We start from the raw sequence: 8,812 nt of genomic DNA, 5'->3' as shown, positions 1-8,812 counted from the left end.
GTCACATACAGCCTTCAGGGGTGTTCACACCGGGCACGGCAGACCACTGTTCACACCGAATGCGGCAGGGGAAAGTCAGTAGGCGGTCTGATGTTACGTCATGGCTGCAAGTAGTAACTTTTGGTTGCCAAGCAACAAACAGTAAATGCCAGTGTGAAGGGAAAACTCTTTTTAAACAGAACACACAAAGCTCAGTTTAAAAAAAAATTAAAAAAATCAATGGAGGAGCAAAACACATATATATTTCTATAAAACATAATTTTACCCCCCTCCCCCCAGCCATCCCTCCATGCAGCAGCTTTTTCATTGATAGCTCTATAACTATTTAATGTTGTATTATACAACTGCAGAAAATCTGAAATCAAAACTACAAGCTTTTCCTCCATTTTATTTCTTCTTCGCAAAGCAGCCTCCTACTTTCCCGATTGGCTGCTGGTAGTTTATGTCACGATGCAACGAAAATTAAAAATATTTTATTTCCTGTGTGGCGCTCTGGTGCTGCTGTGTGTGACCAACTTCGTTAAAAATAATTGCTGCTGCTGCGCTACCTCCTGTGTGAACACCCCTTTAGTATGAACATATTGTTTAATTAATTCATTAAAAAAACAAGTAAACAGATAAAAACATAGACTTCATCAGTTGAAGCAATCCAATCAGAAGTCAATGACTTACTAAACACCTTGCTGTAATTCTTTTTTGGTTCATTTGGAGAGTATATAGCTCTTGACATTTCATACAACCCCGCACCCGTGCCTGGAATGGTTAATAAATGGCACATACAGATGGTCAGGACTCCACCTATACACCCAATGATTATAATACTGTACTCAGTGACTTATGATAAAGAATGTCCTTTACGTTGCATAATTGAAGAAGTGGTTCTGTAAAGTGTAACTTCCATAAAACACCTCCACAATATTGTACCTGGATTATGATACGCACTGTAAACTTCCAAACCACATTCACCCAAATAAACTGAAGCACTGGACACACATACAGTAGAATAAGAGTTTATTTTAGGTTTCTGAATAAAACATTTTAGAAATCATGCAAACTCAAACAGCCATGGGATACCAGTCTGTAAAACAAGACCAATTTACCATTGTTTTCAGGCAAGTCCTAAGGAATAATGAACAGTAAATGTTGCTGTGCAAAAACCTGCAACACGTGCTTCACTCTATTATAGATGCACATTATATACACCGTCTTTCCACACATGCTACATGTAAATTATGTTCTATATGATCACAAAACTGCATTCTCAGTAGTATTGCTGAATTCTTTATCAGGCAGTAAATGAAATCTAGCAAATTCCAAAAGACCCCAGCGTGCAAGGTTTGTATACTTTAATTCCATGCAAGGGTATGAACATTGGTACCTTCCAACAGGATCCAAAAACAGATTTAGCCCCTGCTTCAGGTTTATAAGAGAAATATTCTACCCCCATGCTGGCCGCTCAAGGAACAGTCAGCCTTAAATGGGCAAAGCCTTAAGGGGACAAAATACATTATACATCATATTTAAAAGCCCGGCCTTGCGATACAAATCTTCTTATAGCACAAGACCATGCTGGGATAGAGCATTCTTTATTACACCAAAAGAAAAATAAAATAAGTGGTTTGTACACCAGCACATTAGTCTTAACTGAAAGCCATTTTTACAACTTAATTACATTGGCAGCAAGTTGGAAACAACCATTGACAGCAGCCCTGGTGTTATTTTCATCGGAGACAGCCATCATTTTCAGAGTAGTACTGCTTTTAATTTGGTTCTCTTTGAATTCCAGGTGGTTTTAGTGTGAATGGGGTACATTTCTTCTACATTGCCTGTTTGCAGGTTCAACCTCTCAAAACACTATTAAATACACAATGTATATTCTCTAATATTCCCTTTAAATTAACTTAATTCATATAGAAAGTCATACAAGTGGACCATTTGTGGCATGATAACATTTGTACTTCGACAGATTTCAAAACAAGGGTTTCGCCTCCGTTCCAGGTTTAGAGATAACTAGGCTACCCCTGCGTTGACCACTTACATGCATGTCACAAATCCACACAATAAAGTACATCATATCATCGTTCATTAATTCTATGGAAGTCAACATAATCTCACACCTTCATGACAAGTTGCCTGTGGTTCCTGAAACATTGGAAAATTAAGCTACATTCTGTGTTTATTTTACAAGCATGTGCATATAAAAGTGAATAGAATGTCCAAAGAGTTGACAATAAATATTTAAAACTACTGTTTAGGGTCCTTAGCCGAAAGCCATTTAAAAACCAAATATATCCCACGCCCCCCCACTTGGCAAATGATCACCATGTTAGGTTTTATGCAATTCACAGCAATGCAGAACTGCTTACCTGTTAACACTGGTCTTAAGTGCCATCTAAAAAATAACGATAAAATCACAAACTTAAGTATTTTTGTCTTATACAAACATGTCTTAAACCATGAAGGTGGCTGCAATAAAGCCAGAGCAATGTAAAAATGCCGATTCATATGTACCTCCCGACAGGATCTAAAACGGGGATTTGGCCTCTGCTTCAGGTTTATGATTGAAATAGTCTACCCTCCTGTGTTGGCCACTTAAAACACAATCAGTCTTAAATGGGCAGTTTTAAAGGGAAATGCATGCCATAAATTCACACAACAAGTAGCTCATACCTTCAAGCCAGGCTTTCCGGTTCATTCTCATAACACTGAACTTCACATTACTGTGCACACAAGATGCCACAGATCACTATAATGTGGAAAAAAGAAGGAATTATTCAAGAACAGATGCAAAACTTACTAGAACGTAATTTCATATTAATTTTCCTTATCAAATTTAACAAAAGGGGCCGAGAAATGTCTCCGAATTACTTATTACAAATGCTTAGGGCTTCTCTAGCTGAATAAGCAGTTGTCGATATATGAAAACGCAACTGTCTGCCTGCAAGGTCAAATCTAGATATTGCAATACATAAGCATAAGCGCTTTATGAATACAGTCAGCACTCAGATATCCATTACCCAGATACTGGTCAGTCGCATTTTACAGCCCTTGTATTAATAAAATCAATTGCCATTATATTTATGTAACACATTAATGCACTTAACCGTCACATGCGATTTCCAACTCATTCACTAGTTTTGTGAATCAAAGCCCATCTCTTCAATTTAGTTGAATATTCGTCGCATCCCGCGATTGTTTTTTCTCTCTGCATGCAAAATCAGTCTGAAGCAGTTGCTGTTAACAGATAGACAATAAATCTACCTGCTACCAACAGAGATGCCAAGTTCTGAAAGTGGAAAGTAGTAGCACTTGCCATAAAAAACAGTAGCACCTGACCAGTAAAAGAATTACCTGGTGAGCACAGTGAGGCATTTTTTTTTTTTTTTTTCATGATCAGGTGCTGGTAGCACCTTCAAATTAAAATGAAATCACCTAAGGAAGAATCAAATCTGGGCTGAAATATTCAACCTTCAAAAATTGATAATTGAATCAGAGATCAAATTACAGGTGTCATCTGTGAACCTGAATGGTAACTGCATTTTACACTTTCTTTGCTGATGGCAGACAGTAGAAGGTTTTGTCCTTGATCAGGTACTTTTCTACAATTAAGCTAACAGTCCTTAAAATAAACATATTTATTACAGCATGTAAAATGACATTTTTCATATTGTCAGATCTGAATGGAATGTTATACTTGGATAAATGAATAAATACTACATGGAAAATATTTTTTTTTTTTTTTTTTTTTTACCATGCAGGACAATGACAATCATACAAATTATTTAGTAATATGGTTAAGGCTTACATTTCAAAAATACACAAATGTACTAATAAATTATATAAGAAACACAACAAATTCAGCCACACAGTTAGTTAACAACCATAAAAGTTAAATCTGTTTAATCATTAATAATGAAAATAATGATTTAAAAAATGGATTGCTATGGTAGTATTATCAAGAATGACTGATTCTAATTAATACAAAGTGGTGTATGGCAGTGGTTTTTGTGCGGCCTGATCTGTAGTTGCTGGCTATGCGAGTCCAGAAATGCTGCTTTGCAAAGTGGACCGATATGATCCGAAACAGCAATTGGAAGATTGTGCTCAACGATAAAGTTTGCAAAAAGTGTCTCTGCCTTTATCACTGCACTATCTTTGCCTGTACTCACCACAAATTCACGCATAGATTTATGATTTCCAATAGATTTAGCAAAGTGTTGATTTTTTTTTTTTTTTTTTACCTACATGAACGATGCAATTGTGATCCACCATGTTTCACTGAGAAGCAAGTCTGGCAATATTCACAGTAGGCATGGGAATCAGAGATTTTACTTGTTTTAATAAAATGACATTATGTAGTGCATTCCTCTATATTTCTGGCAGGATAGTCAACTTCTTTTAGATGGAGGAGAGTAGGACATTTTTTTTATTTTTTCATATCTGGCTGGTGATGAAACCTGAACGATTGTACAAGGCAACTGCGCAGCAGTTTCTCTATGACCCCCGCTACACCGGTTGCTAAGCAACCCGGCTCACCGCTTTTAGTACGTTAAGTAAAATGCCAGATTTAAATATGATTATAATAATATACGTAAATGTGTATGTACACAATTATATATATATATAAATATATATATATATATATATATATATATATATATATATATTATATATATATATATATATATATATATATATATATATATATATATATATATATATATATATATATATATTCGTAGTATCAAACTCTTTGTTGTAGCACCGTATTTTACCCTCCAAAATCGTAGCACTGGGCATGTCTGTATCAAACCCCACCCCATTCTTGACTGCTCATGAATATGCAGGGCAGTGGCAATTTAAGAACATAAGACATTTGAAAGTTTACAAACGAGAGGAGGCCATTCGGCCCATCTTGCTCGTTTGGTTGTTAGTAGCTTATTGATCCCAGCATCTCATCAAGCAGCTTCTTGAAGGATCCCATGGTGTCAGCTTCAACAACATTACTTTTTTTTACAATTCTGTGTAAAAAAAAAAAAAAAAAAAGTGCCTCCTATTTTCTGTTCTTAATGCCCCTTTGACTAATCTCTATTTGTGACCACTGGTCCTTGTTTCTTTTTTCAGGTTGAATAAGTCCCTTGGGTCGACACTGTCAATACCTTTTAGAATTCTGAAAGCTTGAATCAGGTCTCATTTGTTCAAGACTGAATAGATTAAATTATTTTAGCCTGTCTGCATATGACATGCCTTTTAAACCTAGAATAATTCTGGTCGCTCTTCAACTCTGGCCACTAAAAACACAATCAGTCTTAAATGGACAAAGATTTAAGAGGACATGCATGCCCCGAACCTACATGTGTACCTTTAAGTCAGTCTTTCCAGATCATCTTCATAATACCAACTTTCACATTACTCTGTGCAAAAGATGCTGCACGATCCCCTGCATTGTACATCTCTACGATAGGAAAGAAAATAGTTAACAAAACAGTAGATGCAAAATTCAATGTAAAAATGTAAGTTTACTAGACTTTGAGCAGGGCAATTATAATTCAAACTGAAACATTTCAAATGGCCAGGTTCTTCTTTGAAATGTTTTAATCATTTAAAAAGCTTTTTCCCACTTAACGTGTCAATTTATTCATTTCGGATAATAAAACTAGGTTAAACACTGCCTGACTAAGAGGGTGTCTGTCCTTATTGGAGAATTGTGCCAGCAATGCAGGTTGTATGATTGACATCCAATTTGAGAGGTCTCGTTATTGGTCACCTTTGCTGGCACAACTTAATCCAGGTGTATAATGTAGTCAAATTTTCCCTTTTTCCCCCCAGTATTTGGGGCACATTTCAAATAAAAACTACAGTAAAAGTCTGAATATTGGCAAATCTTAAGATTTACTGGTAAATGTCAGCATTTACCAAGTAAAGCAGTAAAGGTCCAAATAAACATAACACTTTACTGGTAAATCTAAAGAAAATAACCACGTGGCTTTGGCTAACGAGCGATGTCTTCCTAATTACTTTTGCACATTTATGTAGTTGCCAACATCACAGGGAAACTGTTTCTAAGCAGTCTAATTTGAATTAAACAGAATGCTATTTTTCAAACTACTATGTATTTGGAGTACAATATCCTTCAACACCGTTCAGAATTGTTTTATATGCAAACTTATCAGAATGTTGGGTCTACATTAAGTGGATCACAATGTTGTTCAGTACTATGTTGAACTAGTTTAAAAATTGTTCAATTGTGCATTACTGCAAGTTCATTAATGACTTTTAACGGAAATATGCAGAACTAAATACACTGTTCGTAAATGTTTATCAGAAAGTGTATGCAGAAATATATTCTTTGACAATGATTTTGTTAATTGACAATTTACATGCAGGAATAAAATTTATACAAGGATACACCTAAATTTACTAATAAGATTTGGTAAACCAGAAGATTAACTGGTAAATGTCTGAAAAGCAACCTACTTCTTCATAATTTCAGGCATTTATCATTACGTGGTAAGTACTGAAATTTACCGGTAACCCCCTCCCCCCTTTTGGCGACTCAGGACACAGTCAGCCTTAACTGGACAAAGAATGAAGGGAAATCATTCAATAAAGATATGTGCAGTTAAGGAATGATCAAGCTGTATTCTTAGAGAAAGTAATAAAAGCTGCTGTATAATACATGCAAAACACTCAACAGACATAGTAATTTTACTGATACCTTTGAACAGGTATTCTGAAGCATTCTTTCTCTTCTACATAGTCTGTAAAATTTACAAATTATCCACCACCTGTGTGTGGATTGCCTCGCCCTGTGTGATGCGACTGTCTGCAGTAACCGTGATCGCTACATAGGCCTATATACTGTTTTGTTTAACAATTTATATGAGTATCAATAGAAACATGTATAAAACACAAGTCACCTTTTTGGGCTGATTAAGTGAAAACCGTAGGCCCAGATATATACAACTTATTTTAATAGCAAGTAACAGGTCTACCTATGTGGATCTAACATATTGTATGTATATACAAACAATCATATTTATCCAACTAAGAACATTTCTACTGTTTTTTTTTTTTGTTGTTGCTGTTTTGTTTTGTTTTTTTAATAACAGAAACTTGGTTCTTAAAATGTGCTTTTCTTTTTTTTAGACAAATAGACCACGAGCTCAAGGTCTATGTACCTCGCTCAGTTACTACGGTTACAAGTATACGAATTCATTACACTAAAAACTAACTTTGGTGGCATTTAATAGTAGTTTTTAATTCTGAATCCACGTTACCAAAAAGTACAACTTATCGCGTACTTCAATTTCATAATTCATACCTCCAATTACTTCACTACCAGTACAGTCTGGTACTAAAGCGAAACTGAAGATAACCCCAAAATATTTGCAGAAAAAGTTGTCAGCTCACCGTAGTGTCCAATATAAATCAGGAAACATATTTATAATCTAACGATAAAGTTTTTGCGCAAAAGCACTCCATACCTCTTTTCTACCAGGTTTCCTTGTTGATACACTAAAAACGAGCAGAGCATGCTGGGAGTTATACGCGCGACACTTGCAGCTCTTGCTTCTTAAAGCTGTAGCTCACCTTTAATTGAACCCATGCAGTTGTTACATTTCAGCAACTTTGTTAATCTATATTCTGTATATACTGTATAAATAAGCAGCTACATTGGTATTGACATGTTTATTTTTATATTAATAGCTAAAAACAGAAAAAGAAAAACAGTAACCAAGATTGGGCAGCTTGTCAGTGTCTCTCTATCCATCTTCCTCAATCAGTCTGCGTTACCTTACTTCACACATAAACTGAATAGGAAGCAGCATTATGTATAGTTAGGGGTTTTAAAAATTATTATTTATGAACCAAACAAAGTTAATTTTTTTCCCTTTGAATTGAGTTTTTAGTATACTAAAAGTGACTAATTAAAGTAATAATACATTTCAAATGTGAATAATAATATATAATAATAATAATAATAATAATAATAATAATAATAATAATAATAATAAAAAAATAACTTTCTTGCAACCATACACACAAAAAAACAGCTGCATAAATAAATATGTCCTCTCTTGAAAAGGGGCTAATATAAATGGTTGAGGAGGAGCTGTTAAGGTTTCATTGAATGTTTAAACAATATTGCAAGTGCATGATCCTAAGATTGGCACATAGATGCACTTTTTAATTTTACCTGAGACAGCTAACAAACAGGAGCAATAAATAAACAAATAGGGCACAAGGGCCAAAACATATTAGATTACTGAATTAGATCTTACTGTGTGTTAGGAATTTTAAAATGTTTCTCTGGTAAAGCTAGAAAATGTACAAAAAAGTGTCGCCATGGAGACGCCCTTGAGTTTATATCCTCTTATTGTCAACAAACTCCACTGAGAAACACATTAATCACACACACACAACAAAACTGTCCTTTCTACACTATCATCTTTCAAAAAAGTTCAAATCATTGTTTAGCACTATTATATTTATACCGTTTCAAAAACAATCGCTTGACCCTCAGTTGTATGTTTGCAATATTAAAAATCACTGTTATAATGGTTTTTCTGTCAAAGGACTTGCAATCTGGTTTGGCTGGGAAGTTACTCACCCTACGGCCAAACTCCAGTAAACACTTGACCAGTAATTTTTATTTTCTATCTGTAGAGCAGATATTTAAATTTCAAGGAAACTTAAGTCATCTCTGTGGTGTATAAAATCAAAACATATGTTGACTTAATTTGATTTTTTTGACCTTTTGTTTTTAATGTTTTTTTTTTTTTAATGTCACATATTAAATGATGCACAT

The 8,812-nt window shown here is 34.7% G+C and overlaps 1 long non-coding RNA gene and 2 other non-coding genes across 3 annotated transcripts; all 3 read right to left on the bottom strand.

Annotated features, from left to right (window-relative positions):
• Positions 1–229: 229 nt before the first annotated feature.
• Positions 230–7,501, bottom strand: LOC121298097. Its single transcript, XR_005947261.1, has 3 exons — positions 7,414–7,501; positions 5,363–5,455; positions 230–2,746 (listed from the first exon to the last, which is right to left on the bottom strand). It is a non-coding gene; the product is annotated as an uncharacterized LOC121298097 (long non-coding RNA).
• LOC121307347 lies at positions 1,371–1,485 on the bottom strand. The gene has a single exon (XR_005948315.1). It is a non-coding gene; the product is annotated as a small nucleolar RNA SNORA26 (small nucleolar RNA).
• LOC121307334 lies at positions 2,504–2,621 on the bottom strand. The gene has a single exon (XR_005948313.1). It is a non-coding gene; the product is annotated as a small nucleolar RNA SNORA26 (small nucleolar RNA).
• Positions 7,502–8,812: the final 1,311 nt, after the last annotated feature.

This window comes from Polyodon spathula, chromosome 2 (assembly GCF_017654505.1).
Source record: "Polyodon spathula isolate WHYD16114869_AA chromosome 2, ASM1765450v1, whole genome shotgun sequence".
NCBI classification, from domain to species: Eukaryota; Metazoa; Chordata; class Actinopteri; order Acipenseriformes; family Polyodontidae; genus Polyodon; species Polyodon spathula.
This window is presented reverse-complemented; position numbering and strand designations above follow the sequence as displayed.